The 23,639-nt window shown below is 36.1% G+C and overlaps 1 protein-coding gene and 1 pseudogene across 1 annotated transcript in view; one reads left to right on the top strand and one right to left on the bottom strand.

Annotated features, from left to right (window-relative positions):
* POMC (proopiomelanocortin) overlaps positions 1–14,768 on the bottom strand; it is a 59,184-nt gene extending 44,416 nt beyond the window's left edge. Inside the window, exon 1 of the mRNA XM_074227260.1 lies at positions 14,049–14,768. The gene's annotated coding sequence lies outside the window, so the exon portion shown is untranslated. The remainder of the gene's footprint in view (positions 1–14,048) is intronic.
* LOC141515547 (large ribosomal subunit protein eL43-like) lies at positions 5,013–5,361 on the top strand (annotated as a pseudogene).
* Positions 14,769–23,639: the final 8,871 nt, after the last annotated feature.

The raw sequence follows: 23,639 nt of genomic DNA, 5'->3' as shown, positions 1-23,639 counted from the left end.
TTTACCATCTATGTCATGCTTACTAACTTTGGGTGTACCTCCCAAGACTCTTTTCTGAACTTTCTTCCTTCACACTCCCTCCTTAGGTGAATTCATCAACCCTCTTAGGCTCAATGATTGTTCTATGCAGATAATTCTGCAATTGATTGAGTTTTGTATCTAGCTGCTTAACCTCTCTGCGTTTTACTTTGTTTAACTGTAAAATGAGGATGTTGAATTTGGCAGCCTCTATATTCTGTAGATAGATATAGATGATAGATAGATAGATAGATAGATAGATAGATAGATAGACAGGTAGATAGATAAAGATGTTTACATGCATATTTATTGTAAAAAGTACATTCATGTATACATTTACAAATGTATATATGTATGCATGTATACATAGATATAGCTATAGATATATTGATATGCTTATGGGACATCCAATCTGATTTCAGGAGAGAATCTCAGATTGTATACATAGCAGATACATGGCTTGATGTTCTCCACTCTTTATCATCAGGATGAAGCAGAAACTCTCTTCTGACTTTTCTTTCCCAGAAGCACACAAAAACCCAGTCCCAGTAATCTAAGTTCAGAGAAATAGCCATCTGATAAACTCTTGGAATATCTACTTGAGTTTCTGGTCTCCTTAGTAGCTATATGCTACTTATGTACATATTTACACATGCACATGATGTACTACCCAACATTATGTAAAATTCTCATGGGCAGGCAGGGATGATTTCACTCTTGTCTCACCCAGCACAATATCTAGCACAATAATGCCTTAACAAATGTTTGTTGATTGATTGATTGATAGCACAGTCACTGGTACAGTAGCAATCTAATAAATGTTAATTAATTGAATGCACTTCATTAATGGATAAAAACAACACCAGCCTGAAGATTATCAGGATTGCAATTTCACCCCAAATCTTAGTCTCCATAAAAGAAGGATTTTATTCTTATTTGGTTGAGTAATTATAACACGTGCATATATACTTATATATAAGATAGGGCTAATAAGAGCATGGAAGTGACTTCATTGATGACCAGATGTTAGAGAAATAAATGCCATCCCTTCAGTGTAATTTATCTTTACAGACTAAGGATTTATTCCAATAATACTGACCTTGCCAAAGAAAAATCCTCTTTTAAGAATGCTTTTCTTCTGAGTCTGTTTTCTTACTTGTAAAACAGAGTTAATGACACCTGCCTCTAAAGGTTATTCTGAGACTAAAATGAGTTAATGTGTCATTGAGAATGAGAATCCATGTTCCATTGAAAAAGTCTATTATAGCCAATGTATCAGTGAATATGTGTCAATATATCCATGGAAAAATGCATCAATTATAATAAATATATTAAGCTATGAAATGTAAAGTCTTGGGGGGAAAGCACAAACACAAGTGTAAAATATTATTATTATTTACATGACCTTGCATATATATGTGTGTGTATATATATATATATATATACATATATATATATATATATATGTATATATATATATATAAAATTGAATGAATGAATGACCCACTGTGGGAAATAAAGACTTCCCAAGGCTATGTGTCCTCTAGGATCCCTGTTTCTTAATTTCACTCACTTATTTGATTAATTACAAGGGAGCCCCTGAGGCCCTTGGTGCATGAACACAGATAACAGCTTTTAAATGAAATCTGGCAGCTCAAATTTCCCTTCCAGGAAAGCCAGATGGTTACTATATGAATCCTTCTTTTAAACTGAAGCTCAGTCCCTGGGGGCTCTGCAGAACAGCAGCAATTTACAATCCCAGGATTATACATTCAGAGCTGAAAGAGCCCTTAAGGTCCATTTCTTTCAGCCCCTCATTTTACACATCACAGGGGATTATTTTTCTGCCCTATCTAAGGAACTGACAGTTCCAAGTTTTAGGTCAGCTCCCATATAAAATAAAGGAGATAAGAAGAGCTCAAGGGGCTAGATTAGAAATAGTCTGTCATTCAATCAACAAACATTTATCAAGTGCTACCTATGTAGTAAACATTGTTCTAAGAACTGGGGACATATGTTTTCCCTTTCATCTTTCATGGCACTTGATTTGTTCCTTGCTTTGAACAATTATCACATTTGATCTATATTTATAGTTATTTGTGTATATGGCTTATCTCCCTTATTAGATTTGTGAGCTCCATGAGAAAAGAAATTTTATCTCATAGAGTCAATCACTGAGTCTCAGTTGTAAGGAACTTCAGAGATCTTCTAGTTCAACCTGTCTTTGAAAAAAAAGCAACTTTTCAACTTTCCCTATAAGTGGTCATCTAGCCTTTGCTGGATAAATGCCACTCTATAAAAATTTTCATAGTCATTGCCCTTCTCTCTCTCAACTCTAGTGTTTGTCTATGGTATGTGGATTGGGGCATTTACCAACATGAACTCAATTTTATTTTTTTTTTTGCAAGGCAAATGGGGTTAAGTGGCTTGCCCAAGGCCACACAGCTAGGTCATTATTAAGTGTCTGAGACTGGATTTGAACCCAGGTACTCCTGACTCCAGAGCTGGTGCTTTATCCACTGCGCCACCTAGCTGCCCCATGAACTCAACTTTAAACCCCACTCTAGGAATCAGTTTATATGTGTGTGAATTGGAGGAATTTACCCAATGAGAATACAATTTTATGGGCCCCTTTCTGATCTTATTATATTTCAGTGAATTTGGATTATATGACCTTGCCATTGAGGAATTGGCTTTCCACAGAAGCAAACACATGTGCTTGGATAGCACAAACAATTGTTGTTTTCCTTAGCATCAAATCAATCAGTAAATAAACTATATACACTATCTAGCATAAATGGTAACATTTCATAATGGATAGAGCACTGGCCTCCTAATCAAGAAAACTCAAATTTAAGTTCTACCTATGACACACATAATTTATGTGATAATAGGCAAATTACTTAATCTCTCAGTGACCATCAAGGCAACTCTCTCTCACTGTATAAGTTTCCTATAATTACCTCATTTGGAATTCCCTAAACCAAGAAAATCACAGGACAAGATCAAAACAAAACCCTACTGTACAATACAAATGAGAGTGTCCTACCAATAGGCTTTGGGACTTGGGTTACAATAAAATATCTACCAAGTAGCTAAAAGTCCCTATTCCCAAAACCCCAGAAAACCTTCAGACATGGAATCAAACCAAAGCTAAAAGTTCTTGGTTGTGTGATTTCATTCCTCTCCTGAGAAGGCAAAAGAATATTAACAACCCTCCTGGGTGAACTGGTTCCTTAATTCTAGCAGGGCTGGTCCCTAGTTGCCAGTGGGGAAACTGAAAGGATGCTGGACCTGAAAAACATCACATAGGGAAGTCAAATGGACTTCAGTGAAGATGGAAGCTTTTATTGGTCTTGGAAGTCTTATCATGTGTAGGAACCTATTATGTATGCCTTTCAGAAGCAACTAGGTGCTGCAGTGGATAGAGTATGCAGTAGGAAACCATGGGTTTTTTTAATCTAAGTTCTTCAGCAAGTCTCAATTTGAATGATGTAATGCCCATTCAATGAATGAGATAGATAAGAAGAAATGAAGCAAGAAACTTTTGCAAAGTCAAAAAAATAATCAATCTGAGAAAGAAAGACCTTCAGAATCTCTGATCAAAATAGAAACAATTGCAATTTATAATCACTCTGAATCAACCAGGGCCCAAACAATGACCAAATGAGACTTGACCTGGTATCTATTGTAGCCTATCAGAAAGAGTTCCAGGGATTTGGGGCCAGTAAACTCCAAGTTATCTAAAATGAACAAAATAAAAAATGAAGCAGTGGGGGGGCAGAGCCAAAATGGCAGAGAAAAGGCAGTGACTTGCCTGAGCTCTCCCCCAAACCCCTCTGAACATCTTTAAATAATGTCATGAAACAATTCCTACAGCAGCAGCAAGAACTCACAAAAGAACAGGTAGAATGATTTTTCAGTCAAAGAAATTTAGAAAAGGTCTTTCACACCAGGGTGAGAGTAGCTCAGGCCCTGCCAGCATAGACCCAACCAAATCTGGCCTCAGACACTTAATAATTACCTAGCTGTGTGGCCTTGGGCAAGCCACTTAACCCTTGCAAAAACCTAAAAAAAGAAGGAAATTACAGGAATCTTTTTGCTAGCACTGAAGCAGGGTTATATTGTTTTGTCTATATTCAGATCTGGGTCACAGTCCTTGGTGGCAGTCCCAGGATGAAGAAGAGCATTAACACACCAGAACCTGTGACCACAGTGGAGTGGGGACCCTCATCACAGTACCATGGCAGAAAAGAGTGTTTATGATCACCCACAGACTAAAGCCCAGGCCACAAGAAGAATAAACAAACATCTCCTTAGATCATACCGCCTTGAAGGAATTGAAAACTTACAAGTCCCTAGAAATAATTCTGAAAACAGTTGCACAAAACCCATGAAGCTTGGGATAATGCACCCTCCACCCTGGAAACAGAGTTCCATTTTAACAAAGAGTTAAAAGTCAAGAAATAGATTGTGAAATGAGCAAACAACAGAAAAAAATTCTTATAACAGAAAGTTATGGTGATAAGGAATATCAAAATACACACTCAGAAGAAGATAACAAAGTCAAAGCTACTACATCCAAAGCCTCCAAGAAAAATATGAATTGGCCTCAGACCATGGAAACATTCAAAAATATTTTGATAATCAAGTAAGAGAAGTAGAGGGGAAAAAGGGAAGACAAATGAAAGTGATGCAAGAAAATCATGAAAAACAAGCCAATAGCATGGTAAAGGAAACACAGGAAAATACTGAAGAAAATAACATCTTAAAAAACAGAGTAGGCTAGATGGTAAAAGGGATACAAAAAGCCAATGAGAAGAATGTCTTAAAAAAGCAGAACTGGACAAATGGAAAAAAGAGACACCAAAAAAATGACTGAAGGGAAAAAAATTTCCTATAAAATAGAATTGATCAAATAGAAAAGGATGTACAAAAGCTCATTGAAGAAAATAATTCCTTAAAAAATTAGAATTGAGCCTCTCTGAGCCGCAGCCCTGTGACTGGCGACATGGCTAAACGTACAAAGAAGGTCGGGATTGTTGGTAAATATGGAACACGTTATGGTGCATCCCTCAGAAAAATGGTGAAAAAAAAATGAAATTAGCCAGCATGCCAAGTATACCTGCTCCTTCTGTAGCAAAACCAAAATGAAGAGACGGGAAGTGGGTATCTGGCATTGTGGATCCTGTATGAAAACAGTAGCTGGTGGTGCGTGGACATACAATACCACCTCTGCAGTCACAGTCAAATCTGCCATCAGACGACTGAAGGAATTGAAAGACCAGTAAAATCTTCTTATCTATTATCTGTAGCCCATAGTCCAACAATAAATGGATTAATTTGTGGAATAAAAAAAATTAGAATTGAGCAAATGGAAGTTAAGGACTTTATGAGAAATCAAGAAACAACAAAACAAAACCAAAGGAATGAAAATATTAAAGACAAATGAGAAATATCTCATTGGAAAAACAACTGACCTACAAAATAGACACAGAAGGAAAAATTTTAAAATTATTGAACTACTTGAAAGCCATGATCAAAAAGAAAAGCCTACACATTATCTTTCAAGAAATTATCAAGGAAAACTGTCTTGATATTTTAGAAGCAAAAGGCAAAATAGAAATTGAAAGAATTCACTGATCAACTCCTGAAAATAATCCCAAAATCAAAACTTCCAGAAATATTATAATCAAATTCTAGAACTCCCAGGTCATGGAGAAAATATTGCAAGTAATCAGAAAGAAACAACTAAAACATCTTGGAGTCACAGTCAGAGTAGCACAAGATTTAGAAACTTCTACATTAAAGATCAGAGAACTTGGAACATGATATTCCAAAGAGCAAAAGAACTAGGTTTGCAATCAAGAAGCACCTTACAAGGAAAAACCAAGTATAATCTTTCTTTTTTTTTTTTTTTTAGGTTTTTGCCAGGCAAATGGGGTTAAGTGGCTTGCCCAAGGCCACACAGCTAGGTAATTATTAAGTATCTGATACCGGATTTGAACCGAGGTACTCCTGACTCCAAGGCTGGTGATTTAACCACTATGCCACCTAGCTGACCCAAGTATAATCTTTCAGGGGGAAAACTGGATATTCAAGAAATAGAGGACTTTTAAGCATTCTTTTTGAAAAGACCAGAACAGAATAGAAAATTTGACTTTCAAATACAAGCCTCAAGAGAAGCATAAAAAGGTAAACAGGAAAGGGAAAGCATAAGAGACTTAATAAGATTAAACTTTTTTTCATTCTAACATGAAAAGACTATATTTGTAACTCATTAGAATTACAAAACCTGTTAGGGAAGTTAAAAGTAGTATATTTGGCAGAAAGCATAGAGAGGAATGGACTGGGAGAAAGGGAGAGGGAGAGGCAGAATGGGGTAAATTATTTTATGCAAAAAAGTAATAAAAAGCTTTTATAGTGCAGGGGAAAAGAGGGAAGGTGAGTGACCCTTACTCTCATCAGAATTGACTTAAACAGGAAATAACAAATATATTCATTTGGGTATAGAAAGCTAACTTACCCTACAGGAAAGTAGGAGGGGAAGGGAGATAAGAGAAGGGGGAGCATTAAGAAATATTTTGCAGGATATTTAGACCTTCTGAGTCAACTGATGATTTATGATTTACTTATTAATCTCTTTCCTAACCCTAAATTACCACTGAATCTGTCCCATGATGTCTGATGACAGTCCACTGCCTTTTAATGTCTCTCCTAAGGCTCAAATTACCCTGGATAGGTTCATTTTCCTCACACAGTACATCTCCCTCCTTGCTTCTGTCCTGTTCTGGATAAAAGTGCTTGTGACTAATACATCATAGTTCATAGGGCTCCCATCTAAATCCTATCCTAGTATCTTTCTAATACCCTCCAATACCCAATACAACTATCCTCAATATACTGTTCTCTAACTAACTAGAATATGCCAGTTTATTCAGAAAGCATTGAGTAGCATATTAAAAAATTCAGAAGATCACAATACTTTTCCTACCAGAGGAATGCTGCAAGTCCCTAAGCTGATTCTATTCAGTAGTAAGAATCAATTTTTGAGTCTCACTCTGGAAGTTATGGCTCTGTCTCAGGAACTGAAGAAAAATAGGGAATTTCAGGCTTTCTGTGTTTCTTAGAAAATAAATGATCTGTTTGCCAAGGAAGACTCAGAAACTTTTTGAAAACTATTACAAAACACTTCTCACACAAATAAAATCAGATTTAAATAATTGGGCAAACATCGACTGTTCATGGATAGGTCTAGCTAATATAATAAAAATGACAATTCTACCATAACTAAACTACCTTTTTAGTGCCCTACAGATAAAAATTCCAAAAAAAATTTACATTAATGAGTTAGAAAAAGTGATAAGTAAATTCATATGGAGAAATAAAAAGTCAAGAATTTCCAGGGCTTCATTGAAAAAAAAAGTGCAAACAAAAGTGGCTTAGCCTACCAGATCTAAAATTATATTATAAAGCATCAGTCATCAAAACTGTCTGGTTAGAGTGGCTAGATGGTGCAGTGGAAAGAGCACTGGCCCTGGAGTTAGGAGTACCTGAGTTCAAATCCAGCCTCAGACACTTAATAATTACCTAGCTGTGTGGCCTTAGGCAAGCCACTTAACCCCATTGCCTTGCAAAAAAAAATCTCTCTGGTATTGGCTAAGAAATAGAGTGATGGACCAGTGGAGTAGACTAAGTGCAATAGCAGGAAACGATTATAGTAATCTGCTGTTTGATAAACGCAAAGAGTCCAGCTATTGGGATAAAAACTCTCTCTTCTATTAAAAACTGCTGGGAAAATTGTAAGTTATTATGGAAGAAACTTAGATTAGACCAACGCCTCACACCCTACACCAGGATAAGATCAAAATGGATACAGGATTTAGACATAAAAAATAATATTATAAGCAAACTAGAAGATCAAGAAGTAGTTTACCTGTAAGATCTATAGAAAGGGAAGCAATTTATGACCAAGGAAGAGATAGAGAACATCATTAAAAACAAACTAGATGATTGATTACATTAAATTAAAAAGCTTTTGCACAGACAAAACCACTGCAACCAAGATAAAAAGAAATGTAATAAACTGGGAAACAATCTTTACAACTAGTATTTCTGACTCATTTCTAAAATATACAGAGAACTGAGTCAAATTTTTTAAAAAAGCCATTCCCCAATTGACAAATGGTCAAAGGATATGCAAAGGCAATTTACAGATGAAGAGATCAAAGCAATCCATAGTCATATAAAAAATTGCTCTAAATCATTACTTATTAGAGAAATGCAAATTAAAGCTTCTCTGAGGTACCATCTCACACCTCTCAGACTGGCCAATATGACCAGAAAGGACAATGATCATTGTTGGAAGGGATATGGGAAATCTGGGACACTAATACATTGTTGGTAGAGCTGTGAACTCATCCAACTTTTCTGTAGAACAGTCTGGAACTCTGCCCAAAGGGCAACAAAAATGTGCATACCCTTTGATCCAGCCATTACCACTACTGGGCCATACCCTGAAGAGATGATGAAAAAGGGTAAAAACAACACTTGTACAAAAATATTCATAGCAGCCCTGTTTGTGGTGGCAAAGAATTGAAAATCAAGTAAATGTCCTTCATTTGGGGAATGGCTTAGCAAACTACAGTATATGTCATGGAACACTATTGTTCTATTAGAAACCAGGAGGGATGGGAATTCAGGGAAGCCTGGAGGGATTTGCATGAACTGATGCTGAACAAGATGAACAGAACCAGAAAACTATTGTACACCCTAACAACAACAACATGAGGGTGATGATCAACCTTGATGGACTTATTCAATCCATCAGTGCAACAATCAGGGACAATTTGGGCTGTCTGTAATGGAGAATATCCTCTGTATCCAGAGAAAGAACTAAGGAGTTTGAACAAAGATCAAGGACAATTACCTTTAATTTAGAAAAAAACTGGAGGGGGTGGCTAGGTGGTGCAGTGGATAGATCACTGGCCTTGGAGTCAGGAGTACCTGAGTTCAAATCTGACCTCAGATACTTAATAATTACCTAGCTATGTGGCCTTGGGCACCCCATTGCCTTGAAAATACCTTAAAAAAAAAAAACCTGATATCTTATTGTCTGATCTTGCTATCTCTTTTACTTTATGTTTCTTCCTTAAGGATATGATTTCTCTCTCATCATATTCAATTTGGATCAATGTATACCATGGAAACAATGCAAAAACTGGCAAATTGCCTTCTGTGAGGGGTGGGGGAGGGAAGTAAGATTAGAGGGAAAATTGTAAAACTCAAAATAAATAAAATAAATAAATAAAATAAATAAACACCTACCTCCCAACTCCACCTCCTTCTGGATGAATGTCAATTCATTATGAATGAAATGGGAACTAGTTTATCCAACAAAATCAGCTCTGAGTCCCATTCTAAACTTTGATTGTGTGACCTTGGTATAATGAAGTTATCTGTCTTATCTGCCCAAAGTAACAGACAAAATATGCTCAGATACTATATACATTGCTTGGCATAGAATGAGTAAGTAAAATAAAACACTGCATAGCAAAATATCTACTGCAGCTTCTCCTTAGACAGTCTCAGGTGATACATATGCTAATCAAAATGTAAAAAAAAAAGAAGGAAGTTAATAAGCATTTATTAAGCCTGCCATGTTCTGGGTACTGTGCTAAGTACTTTACAAGTATTATGCCATTCAATTCTCATGACTTTCTTGTGAGGAAGGTGCTATTTCTTGTGAGGAAGGAAATTATTTTACAGTTGAGGAAAATGAGGTAGAGTTATCCAGGGTTACATAATCATTAAGTGTCCAAAGATAGATTTGAACTCACATCTTCCTAACTCCATATTCAGCATTCAAGATTTTGCAATATCTAGTTAACTCAGGAGTGCAATGATAAGCATAGTTTGGTTGGTTTAGGCACCCCAGGGCTGTTCCTTCTGCAAACAGGCAAAGGAATGTAGACAATACAATACAACTTTGAAAGTTACTAAAGACAAAAGGGGATTTCCAAACTCTCTATGGTTCTCAGAGAATATTGCATATTATGTCTTTTGCACACTTCCAGAAAGGCCTTTGGATGAAGTCTCAGATACTTGGGATCTGACACCTCTCACAGAATGGGGCTAAAACTTCAGTTTCAGTGATAATTGGAATGTTTGAAGGCCTCTGAATCTCCATCCAAGTTCTTCAGAAGGACTTCCAACTTCTTTACAGTGGTACCAGTGCATCTCTCACAACCCAGGATGAGTGAAGTCAATAGTTGGTACCACCAAAGTCATCTCTCCCACTGCCACGTTGTCCTTGCCTCTATCTGACCTTCTTTGAGGCCTTGAATCTAGTATCTCTTACATAGGCACATTTCCTATTTCACTTTTCCTCTTAGTCACCACCAGGACCAACCTCTCTACTCTACATGACAGGGCTGCTACCATAATAATTTTAAGGAATATTTCTATAGCACCTTATAGCCCTGAACTAGGTATTATAGGTAATACTTCCCCCATTTTATAGATGAAGAAACTGAGGTTTGTATTGGGGAAACTGACTTGCCCATGAACACAAAGCTAGTTGGAAGCAGGATTTGAACCCGAATATTTTTACTTCTTATCTAACACTATTAATTATGTCATATTGCCCTTATACAAGGAGAGAGGTATTGTCCTAGTTTAGCTCTATGGGGGCAATTATGAATTTACAGATCTAAAGAACTCAGTTCTTTAGTCAGTACTTCACCACCTCAGCCTCAGGACTCCTTTAGACTCTTAAAAATTATTGAATAATTACCCCAAATCCCCTAAGAAATTTAGTTTATATGGTTTGTGTCGATATTTGTCATATTTGAAATCAAAACATTGAAGATAGAAAATGAAAATAGGTTTAACCTCATAGACCCCCTTCCAGAAAAGAGTCTAAGAATTCCCCCATAGATCCTCAGATCATACTTTGAGAATCACTATTTCAGATCAAGGTAAGGTAAGAAATCCCGAAATATGAGGAGTCCACAGAGGTAGAGAAAACTAGAACTGAAGTTCAAGGAAATCTCTAGCTTAGATGCTTTAATTAACTGAGTCAGTATTAAAGCTTTCAAGGATCTGACCTCAGAAGGGTTCTGATACCTCCTAATATTTGTGAATAATAGATAACTAATAAGCTTCTAGCCCTCTTGTCAGAGCACCAGCTCAGCCTTAATATTTACACTTGATGCTGTCTCTTTAGCCCTGTTTCCCAAAGGTTTAACAGACCTCAGTTCAGTAATACTTTTCACTGCCATTAAGTAGATGGGGAATGAACCAACCTAATTAAATCATGAAAAAAGGACTGGAGAGCAGGAAAGGGCCTTAAAGATGATGCCATCTAAGTCCTAATATTATAGGTGAGGAAATGAATTCCCAAAGTGGTTGAGAAATTTGTTGAAGGCCACTCAGCAAACAAACCAATGGCAAAATGGGGACGAGAAAGCAGGTCTCCTGATCTAAAGTCTGGGACACTTTCTCCTCTACCAGGGCTAATTCTAGAAATTATGGCTCTAGCAATCCAAACTAGTATTCATACTGGTAATCATACTGGTATTAGCCTAATAACAGGCTGATATTCAACTAGTCAGAGAGATTTCTTACAAAACCAAAACCTAGTGCAAAATGCATTGCAAAAGTATCTTGAAATATTATTTTCTCCCTCATTTTTTTCTGTAATTAGGTGACAAAGTAGAAAGATTTCTGAGTCTAGAATCAGAAAGACCTGAATTCAAAAACTACTTCAAATACTTAATAACTATGTGACCCTAAGCAAGTCATTTTTGCTTTCTTTTTAAAAAATAATATTTCATTTTCCCAGTTAAATGTAAAGACAATTTTAACATTCATTTTAATATGTATATTATTTTTTCAATTACATGTAAAGACAATATTGAACATTTATTTTTTTTCTTTTTTGAAAATTAAATTTATTTTTCATACATTTTAAGTTCCAAACTATCTCCCTCCTTCCCCACCCCACACTAGAGAAGGCTACCATCTACCATCTAGCATATGTGTGTGTGTGTGTTTGTGTGTGAGTATATCCACAAACATGAATAGATGTAGATATATGTAAAACTACACTATGAATTCTTCTGTTTATCTGTTATGTCTCTGGAGGTGGCCTGGCCTCTTTCTCCTAAGTCCTTTGTAGTTAATTGAGGTATTTATAATAATCAGGATAACTTAGTTGTTTGCAGTTGTTCTTTGAACAATATTGGTGTTACTGTCTCCAGCTGCTTGTTTCACTCTTCCTTATTTCATGCAAATCTTTTCATGTTTTTTCTAAAACCAACTCATGTCTTATAGCATAGTAGTGTTCTATCACAATCAGATAACACAACTTGTTTAGCCATTCTCCAGTTGATGGGTATGTTCTCAATCTCCAGTTCTTTGCCAACATATTTAATTTCTTTAATGTCATTTTCACTTGATAAAATCATTACTATTTTTTTAAGTTGAACCATTTGGCATGGTTAGGTGCTTTAGTAGGTTACTGTAGTTGGGGTTTGCTAAGGAAATGGAGTGCAGGGGTGGCTCCCTTCACTGATGGTGGAGGATTGCACGATAGGCAGAGCTGATGAGTTTTGAGGAGCTGCTATTCATGATGGATCTCGCATGGATCTTGGGGGTTCAAAGGGAGATGTTGATCATGATGATGGTTTCATTGCACTCTTTTCTTTTCTTGAGGTGCCTCATTGCTTCAGGTTGACTGGCTTTCTTGCCCACTGGGTGATGCTGAAGTTAAGGTCACATCTCCACAAGGACTGATGATGGGTACCATGTGATCTGGAGGGCAGTCCTCTGAGCCTTCATGGGGGGGGTGGTCGTTGTTGTGGTCTCTAGGTCACCTCATTCAAACTTCTTGCTTTCCCCCACCAGACATTGCAATGGAGCCCTGAGTCAGCAAAGGGGCACAGATCCAGCTGAGGGGTTCCTGCTATAGTCACAAGATGATCTGGAGGGCAGGGTGTGGGCTGAATTTTGCCTATATCACCTGTGCTACTTCTGCTTTGGATATCTAGATCAAATTTAGTCTATAATCACCCTGAAGGTCCCATGTCACAGCAAAAAGGGAGAGGTTGGGCTGAACATTTATTTTTAAAAACATTTTTGAGTTCCAGATTTCTCTCTCCCTCACCTCCCCCTTCCCTGAGATAGTAAGCAATTCATTTAATCTCTTTTTGCCTCAGTTCCCTCAACTGTAAAAATGATTGTTTGTACCTCCAAAATAGTTGTGAGGACCAAATTTTTTCAAATTTATAAAATCCGTAGTATAATTCCAAACAAATAAATTTTTATTCCCACTTTCCCCCTCTTCTTCTTAGTCCTCTTAGAACAAAACTGGTTTGTTCTATTAGAGCCACATAAAAATACCTTCTTTACCTCTTAGTTACTTAAGGCAATTCCTTCATAAAGGACAATATAGAATGAAAGCTCATTTCAAGCAGGGATTATTATTTCATTCTTTGTACATGGGGAAGTGTTCAATAAATACTTATTGATTAATAACTGATTAATAAAACCTTCCTAATCAACATCAGCTAAAAGTAATTTCTCTGTATTTCCCTATAATCTTGTTTTTCTTATAGCAATTGCCATAATTTTCTTCACCTTAAATTTTTTTGTAGCAGACACTTTGGAGTATACAGAAAAGTATAAGACAATATTCCTGCCTTTAATAGCTGAATTGATCTAATCCTTCTGAACAATAATTCAAGAAAAGTTAACCAAGGGTTTATATCTGTTTAACTAATGATCCCATTAGACATAGCCTTAAGGAAACAGAAATAAATATCCATGTATACAAAAATATTCAGAGCAGAACTTTCAATGACAAAAACTGCAATGAATATAGGGGACAATAGACTGGAGTGGATAAACACATTGTGGCATAGGAATAAACTGCATAATGACACAATAAATAATGATAGATATGAAGAATTCAAAGAAACATCAGAAAATTATGATTAAGTTAGAAAAGTCTTAGAAGTCACAAATACCTGTATGATCTTCACTTATTCTCTCTGAGCCTCAGTTTCCTCATCTGTGAAGGGTTGGTCTGGATAACCATCATGGTCCAAAATCCCAGGACTTGTCTGTATTGATTCAGAGCAAAAAAGAAAAAAAAAGAAAAGAACCAGGAAAATAACCAGCCATGGAGAGAAAGAGACTGAAAACCAGCTAAGAAATTAGCCCAGCAGAGATGCTTCAGTGAAGAAAATCTTCATAAGTATTCTGTGAAGAGAGAAATGACTTCCAGGCCCAAGTCAGATGTAAATTGCCTTTGCCACATGTTTTACCTACATTGTCACAAGTGTTTCCTACATTTGTGCCTCACTACTACTAAATTTAAGTACATTCTTCCCAGAGATGCTGCATGTATTTATGGAAGACCACTCCACAGATTTTAGGCAAAATGATTTTATAGGTATATTTTTATTGTAGCATCCTAGTAAATAAATATGTCTCCTAAAAGTTAATGACATTTACTAATGGGAAGAACCATGACTTAATAGTGTCAGGAGTACAACTTTCAGAGGGTTACTCCTAGAACTCAAGATAGCAATCACCCATTGTTATCCTTTCAAGGATTATTCAAGTTTGAAGTGAGACAGAATCAATCACACTAAAGTCTAAAGGAAAAGTTGACAGAAAATGAAACAATAATGAGAAATGACAATCCATATATTGCTTCAAAACTAGATAATCAGTCTACAGAAAATAAGCAAAGATCTCTAACGGGACCTGACAGCTAAAGAAACTGTTAAGAACATTGAGAAAACCAGTTAAAAACCAACTGCTATCCATGGAGTTATGGAGGAGAAACTGATTGTCATAAGCAAGACAATACAGAGATTGATGTACTGTTAATTGGGAGGAAAAGTAATCAGTATCACTTTTCATTCAAGGTTATAGCAAAGCCATGTTGGAAATATAAGATTTAGGCACCTTCAACTTGCCACAAAGAAGTATCCCCAAAAAAAGAATTTTAAGGATTTTATTTCCAATGGATGTAGAAGTTTTATTTTCATTCATTCATTTCATTTATTTTCATTAAGTTTCATTTTATTTTCATATATTCATTTATTTTCATTTTGAAAAATATGTTGTTATACTGAAATGCATTATTGTCATTTAATTAAATTTTCAAAAGAATGTGAAAAAGATTACAATATAACCTTGTACTATACCACATATCATGAAAGGTTAAGAAATTTATTCCAAAAAAATGGGGATGAATATGCCCCAATGGTCTGAGAAATCATTTGATTTGAATCCCATCAAAAGCCCATTAGGGAAAAGTAAGGAAGAAATTATCTTTCAGCTTTATGGATAAAAGAAGAAGGTCATGACTAAATAAGTGATAGAGAAGATCACACAAGATAAAAATGGACAATTTTGATGATCTAAAAACTTTTTTTAAGGTTTTTACAAGGCAAATGGGGTTAAGTGGCCTGCCCAAGGCCACACAGCTAGGTAATCACTAAGTGTCTGAGACCGGATTTGGATCCAAGTACTCCTGACTCCAGGGCCAGTGCTTTATCCACTGCACCACCTAGCCTCCCCAATCTAAAAACTTTTAACAAATAAATCTAACTAATTAAAATTAGAAACGAAACAGGTAACTCTGGGGAAAAAAATCTTTGCAACAAGTTTCTCTGATAAAGGTCTGATATCTAAAATACTTCACATTTACAAAACATTTCTCAATAAAGAAATGACCAAAGGATATGAATATAGTTGGTTTTGTCTCACATCCAACAGATTGGCAAAGATAGCAAAAGAGGAAAATAATAAATATTGGAGAGGCTGTAGAAAAACAGGTATACTATTGCACTGTTGATGAAAATGTGTATTGGTATAGCTATGTTAGAAAGCACCTTGGAATTATGCCTCCAAAATTATTAAACTGGGCAGTTAAATTGTTATTAACCCCTTGACCCAGTTTATACTACTAGACATATATTCCTAATGAAATCAAAGAAAGAATAAAAGGATGTATCTTCACCTTCATGAACATACACATGCACGCATGTGTGCACACACACACACATACACACACACACACACACAAACACAAAAATATTTGTAGCCCCTATTTTTTTTTTTGGCTTTTGCAAGGCAATTGGGTTAAGTGACTTGCCCAAGATCACACAGCTAGGTAATTAAGTGCCTGAGGTCAAATTTGAACTCAGGTCCCCCTGACTCCAAGACCCGTGCTCTATCCACTGCATACCTAATTGCCCCATTGTAGCCCGTATTTTAATGGGAACCAAAAATTGAAAGTGTACTAATAGGAGTGGCTAAACAAGGTGTAGTACATACACATAATGGAATATTATTGTGCCAAAAGAAATGATTAAATAGACAATTTCAAACTGAGGAGACCTCTACAAACCAATACAGAGTAGAGTGAGAGGAAGTAGGGAATTATTTTATGAAATGATAATAATATCATAACAAAGTAATGATAATCCTTGAGTCCAAAAGAATGAAGATCTTCATCAGCCTCCCCATAGAAAAATGATGAGACATACATTCTCAGACATGGGTAGTGTGAGGACTTATTTTGCCAGACTATGCAGCTATGTAGAGGGTTTTATTTTTTTTTTTAATTTTTGTTCATTGAGTTGTGAGAGTTGTGGTAAGTACAGATTAATGAAAAGAGAAGAAAAGAAAAAAATTAAAAACCTATGGACAAGGGGCGGCTAGGTTGGTACAGTGGATAGAGCACTGGCCCTGGAGTCAGGAGCACCTGAGTTCAAATCCGACCTCAGACACTTAATAATTACCTAGCTGTGTGGCCTTGGGCAAATCACTTAACCCCATTTGCCTTGGAAAAAAAAAACTAAAAAAACCAAACCTATGGACACTTTGTCTCTCTCTGATCACATTTAAGTGAGGAGGGTGAATTGCTATGAACTTCAGGATAAGGGAAAAATCCTGAGTCCTCTTTCACTCAGAATTGCCATGAAGCTATAGGTATATGGTCCTGCTGTAATTTCTGTCTCTATTGCATTTTGGGTGAATTATTTCCTCTACTTAACAAAAGGAGTATTAGAGGTGGCTATAACTATATGAACTTTGAAAGTTTGAAAGAGTGAGTATCCAGATGTTCCTAGAAAATGATCTGAGTGAGGCGTTCTGGGGATTCAAGTCAGTCAACAATCAAGATTCTTTTCCATTTTGTCCATCAGTTGAGCAGTATTTAGAAATTAATTCAGTAGGTAGAGGGTAGTGAAAGCTTTGTACCAATCGCTTTATGTTGGAGCCTACTTTCTCCAAGGACTAAGGAAAGAGTATACCCCTGGATAAAGGGGAAGTTCAGCGTTTTGTTTTCTCAGTAAACATCCCTTTGTAGAAGTTTTTAAAAAGAAAATGAAAATAAAAACCCATGATCTTCCCTGAAGGATAGATTTGGGTAGGAAATGGATTATTTGTAAAAATTACTCCTAATTTTCATCATGATAAAAGCAAGATTTCATAATGAAGAATTAAAGAGTAGATGTCAAAATATTGTGAATCTGGGGCAGCTAGGTGGCACAGTGAGAGGCAGCTAGGTGGTACAGTGGTTAGAGCACTAGTCCTGGAGTCAAGAAGACTTGAGTTCAAATCCAGCCTCAGACACTTAATAATTACCTAACTCTGTGACCTTGGGCAAATCACTTAACCCCATAGCCTTGCAAAAAAAAAAAATGTGAATCTAATGTGAAATCATATAAAAACAATTGAATTGAATCAAATTGAACTGAATCAAAAGTCAAAAGGATGACATTGAATATTAAAATTTGTTAAAAGTTATAAGGTTTAGATTGTGGGAAATCTGGGACACTATTACACTGTTGGTGGAGCTGTGAACTCATCCAACCTTTCTGGAGAGGTATTTGGAACTATGCCCAAAGGGCAACAAAAATGTGCATACCCTTTGACCCAGCAATAATACTGCTGGGTCTATATCCTGAAGAGATGATGAAAAAGGGTAAAAACATTACTTGTACAAAAATATTCATAGCAGCCCTGTTTGTGGTAGCAAAGAATTGGAAATCAAGTAAATGTCCTTCAATTGGGGAATGGCTTAGCAAACTGTGGTTTATGTATGTCATGGAACACTTTTGTTCTATTAGAAACCAGGAGGGATGGGATTTCAGGGAATCCTGGAGGGATTTGCATGAACTGATGCTGAGTGAGATGACCAGAACCAGAAAAACACTGTACACCCGAACAGCAACATGGGGTTGATGTTCAACCTTGAAGGACTCGCTCATTCCATCAGTGCAACAATCGGGAACAATTTTGGGCTGTCTGCAAAGGAGAGTGCCATCTGTATCCAGATAAGGAGATGTGGAGTTTGAACAAAGTTCAAGGACTATTCCCTTTAATTTAGGGAAAAAATAGATATCTTATTGTCTGATCTTGTTACCTCTTAGATTTCTTGTCTCTTCTTTAAGGATATGATTTTTCTCTCTCATCACACTCAATTTGGATCAAGGTACAATGGAAACAAAGTAAAGACTGACAGATTGCTTTCTGTGGGGGGGGAGGGAAGTAAGATTGGGGGGAAAATTGTAAAACTCAAATAACATCTTTAATAAAAATAAATTTAAGGGTGGCTAGGGGGCACAGTGAATAGAGCACCAGCCTTGGAGTCAGGAGCACCTGGGTTCAAATCCGACCTCAGACACTTAATAATTACCTAGCCATGTGGCCTTGGGCAAGCCACTTAAACCCATTGCCTTGAAAAAAAAAATCTAAAAAATAAAAAAAGTTATAAGTTTTATTGAATGTCAATAAATTTAATTATTTTCTTTTGTCCCAATACATTTGCAAACCACTACAGTGACACACTACCTTTCTCTAAGCCCAAGGAAGTACATGAACTGACATGGGTTACTTAACATTACTGCAGTGTCCCTTGGTGTACACAGAAATGTCATGTGCTATCTGTAAATGTCACAACATAATAAATAAAATAATGTAAGTGAAAACAACATTAAAAGGCTGCTAAAACTGCACTAAATGCAATTACTGATATCAGTTCCAGAACACAGATGCTTTTTCTCCTCTTAGTTGAGAGGTAGAGGGGCTGTGAGCACAGAACATTGTGTACTCTCTCAGATACAGCCACAATGTCACTTGGTTTGACTTTATTGTTTTTCTTTGTCATAAGGAAGGATTGGCACAGAGGGGAGGGAGGAGGGAAAGATCTATTGTGGCATTAAAAAATTAGCTAAATATTATCAATTAAAACAAAAATTTTAAAGTGGGAATCTCTGCTGAGAGAGAGAAAGCAACAGAGATAGAAACAAAGAGATATACATAGAGAGCATTTACAGTTGAATTAGGTAGACTTGAGTTATTAAGAAAATTAATCTTTTTGGTCTGAATGGTTAATAACAACATCAAAAAAATATTACATTAGAGAGCTACAAAACAAAGTTCTCTGTGATGTCTAGAGAAGAATGACATTATTGATTATAAAATCAAACTCTAATCTGTCCTTTTCTAAAAAAGCAAAATCAAATAGTATATATCATTTTTAAAAATTATTTATTTTGTGCTCCAAATCATTACTGATTAGAAAACTGCAAATTAAAACAACTATAAGGTTCACACCTATCAGATTGGCTAAGATGACAAAAAAAGAAAACTATTAATGCTGTAGAGGTTGTAAGAGGATTGGGACACTAATCTATTGTTGGTGGAGTTGTAAACTGATCCAGCCATTCTGAAGAGCAATATGAAACATTGCCCAAAGAACAATAAAACTTATCATACCCTTTGACCTAGCAATACCAATACTATACTAGGCCAAAAGAAATAATAAAAAAATGAGAAAAGTACCACATGTTCCAAATATTTTTTGTAGTGGCAAAGAATTGGTAATTGAGAGGATGCCCATCAATTGGGGAATGGCTGAACAAGTTATGTATGGTATGCAAATGCTATGTAATACTATTGTTCTAATAGAAACTATGCATGGTCAGACTCTAGAGAAGCATGGAATGAATTACAGGAACTGATACTGAGAGACAGGAGCAGAATCTAGAAAACATTGTACATATTGACAACAACAATGTGAGTTGATTAGTCATGATGGATGCATGGGGCAGTTAGGTGGTGCAAATGGATAGAGTATCAGCCTTGGAGTCAGGAGGACTTGAATTCAAATCCAGCCTCAGACACTTAAAAAATTACCTAGCTGTGTGACCTTGGGCAAGTCACTTAACTTCATTGCCTTGCATAAAACAAAAAACAAACAAACAAAAAAGAGTGACTAAAAAAATTTTAAAAAGAGAGTAACCATGATGGACACTATATTCACTTTTTAAAAATTTCTCTTTTGTATCTTTCTTTCTTTCTTTCTTTCTTTCTTTCTTTCTTTCTTTCTTTCTTTCTTTCTTTCTTATCTCTCTTTTTCCTTAATCCTAATTCCTCATGCTGAAAATAACTAATCTGTAAATATGTTTAATACAAATGTGCATGCATGTACAATGTTCACCTGACAGTTCACCACTGAGGGGAGGGGGGGGTGGGAAGGAGGGTGAAAGATATAAAATAAAACATCAATTGATAAAAAAAATTTCATTGTATTTTTCATTTATGGAATAAAACAAGCATTTCCATAACATAGCATAATAATAAAAAGATTGCACATGAAACTCAAAATCTATTATATACAACTTTTACTTTACTTTTAAATATATATCATATCATGTAAATGTCTTTTTTTCCTTTTTTCTTCCCCTCATCACTCTAGAGATGGCTACCATTAGACACAAATGTGTGTGTGTGTATATGTGTAAAAATCATTCTATTCCCATTTCTATTAGTTTTTTCTCTGGATGCAAATAACATCTTCCTTCATATATCCTTTGTAGTTAATAGTCAAAATTACTTATTTTTTCAAATTTGTTCTTAAAACAACATCACTGCTATTACCATATACAGCACTCTCCTGGTTTTACTCATTTTGCTCACCATTATTTCATGCAAGTCTATCCATGTTTTTCCAAGATCATTGAGCTTATCATTTCTTTTAGCACAGTAGTACTCATTATAATCATATATCACAACTTGTTCACTCCCCATTTGATGAGCATCCCAATTCATTGACACTACAAAGAGAAATGCTATAAATGTTTTAGAACACATAGGTTGTTTTCCTTTTTTTCCAATTATCTTTGAAAATAGACCTAGCAATGATCTATTAATGACCTAGCAATAATTGGGCCAAAGAATATATGCAGTTTTATAATCCTGTGAGCAGAATTCAAGGTAGGTCTCCAGAATGGTTGTATCAATTCCCAATTCCACCAACAATGAATTAGTGACCCAATTTTTCTACATGTCCTCCAACATTTGTCACTTCCCCATTCAATCATTTTAGCCAATCTGGTAGGGATAAAATTATCCCAAAATTATTATAATTTGCATTTCTCTAATCAATAGCAACAGAACATTTTTTTCATATTGGTATAAATTGTTTTAATTTTTTATCTTAAAACTGCCTATTCATAACCTTTGATCATTTATCATTTAGGGTATGATTCATATTCTATCATTTAAAAAAAATTTCACCTGAGTTCAAATCCGACCTCAGACACTAAATAATTACCTATCTGTGTGGCCTTGGGCAAGCCACTTAACCCCATTTGCCTTGGAAAAAAAACCATAAAAGTAAAACATTTTTAAAAAATTTCACCATGATTCTAATGCAAAAATGCATATTTTAATAACAATATTCCTCTGATGATACCATCTATATAGCAGTGAATAAAAGAATATATAATAGCTTTTGAAGTCTCAAAATAAAAGGTGATCATAAGGGATATAAAAAGATGCATGGTGGTTACACATAGGCCATAGTATGTTAACAACAATGTCTGCCATTTGAGAAATTATTTTTAAAAAAGGTCTCAAAAAGGATAGGGAATGGATCTATGGTTTTTGATGATGCAGCACACTTCCAATCAAGAAAACTCTAACATTGCAAGTTGCTTCTTCTATAACTTCTATAACTTATAGTCTTAGCAAATTTGTTTAGAATACTAAGAGGTAAATGTCTGTCTAGGGACACAAAGATCTTGCTGCTTCTCTATCCACTGTATCATGAAAAGGATGATGGTGATTAATATGGAAATATGTTTAGTATGATTGTGTATGTATAACCTATATCAAATTGCTTTTTGTTTGGGGGAGGGAGAAAGGAAGAGAGAAAATTTTACAGAAATGAATGCTGAGGGGCAGCTAGGTGGTGCAGGGGATAACACACTGGCCCTGGAGTCAGGAGGATTTAAGTTCAAATCTAGCCTTAGACATTTAATATTTGACTAGCTGTGTGATCTTGAGTAAGTCACCCATTGCCTCAAATAAATAAAAGTTTTTAGTTTTTGCTAGGCAGTGGGGTTAAGTGGCTTACCCAAGGCCACACAGCTAGGTAATTATTAAGTGTCTGAGACCGGATTTGAACCCAGGTACTCCTGACTCCAGGGCCAGTGCTTTATCCACTACGCCACCTAGCTGCCCACCAACATTCATTTTTTTAAAAACTTTTATTTAGGGGTGGCTAGGTGGTGCAATGGATAAAGCACTGGCCCTGGAGTCAGGAGTACCTGGGTTCAAATCTGGTCTCAGACACTTAATAATTACCTAGCTGTGTGGCTTTGGGCAAGCCACTTAACCCCATTTGCCTTGCAAAAACCTAAAAAAAAAAAATGAATGTTGAAGGTTATCTTTACATGTATTTGGACAAAACAGGGCTTTGTTCTCACCCTGTGGAAGAGTTTTCTTGCAGACCTTCCAAGTTGCTTTTGGCAATTTTTGTACTGAAAGGTCTGGAAACTGCGACCACTGCCACTGACCCAGTCTCCCTGCACTCTGTTCCTCAGTGACTGGTACCTGTTGATTCTGGGACTGGTTCTCTCTGGCATGGCCTGGCACTGCTCTGTGGGTCCTGTCTAACCTCAGTGCAACAGATCCTTCCTGCTAATCTTCCAAGTTGTCTTGGGCAGAAAAATTGTCTCACTCAGTCTTTCTGTGCATTTTGACACTCTCAAATTTGTCTAGAGTCATTACTTAAAGGTATTTGGAGTGGTTTGGGGGAAAGCTTGGGCAAGTCCCTGCCTTTACTCTGACATCTTGGCTCTACCTCCTAGAGACTCTTTTAAAAAATATTTTATTCTCATAGTATACTTCAAAGAATCCCCATCACATAGCACAGTACCTTAATATATGTTTCTCAATTGATTGAATACATCTGGGATCTTGTTCACAGCCTCTACTTGTGCAAATTATAACCTATGTACATCTTCTAATCTTGTGCAATTCTTGTCCATGCCTTTCTCCACAGAAGAAATTCTAAGCACCTTGAAGGACCCTCTTTGTTGCTGTAGATGAATATTTGATGGATTCCCATGCAACATCTATCTGTCTCACTTTCCCTGATCTTAGATCATAGATGTAGCGCTAGAAGGAACTTTAGAGATTATCTAGTCCAATTCCCTCACTTTAAAGATAAGGAAACTGAGGCCCAGGGAGGTTTAGTTTCCAGTTAAGGATTACACAGGAAGGATCAGAAGCAGAATGTGAAC

This window comes from Macrotis lagotis, chromosome 1, assembly GCF_037893015.1.
Source record: "Macrotis lagotis isolate mMagLag1 chromosome 1, bilby.v1.9.chrom.fasta, whole genome shotgun sequence".
NCBI classification, from domain to species: domain Eukaryota; kingdom Metazoa; phylum Chordata; class Mammalia; order Peramelemorphia; family Peramelidae; genus Macrotis; species Macrotis lagotis.
Note: the sequence above shows the minus strand (reverse complement) of the source record. Positions and strands in the feature narration are given on the sequence as shown.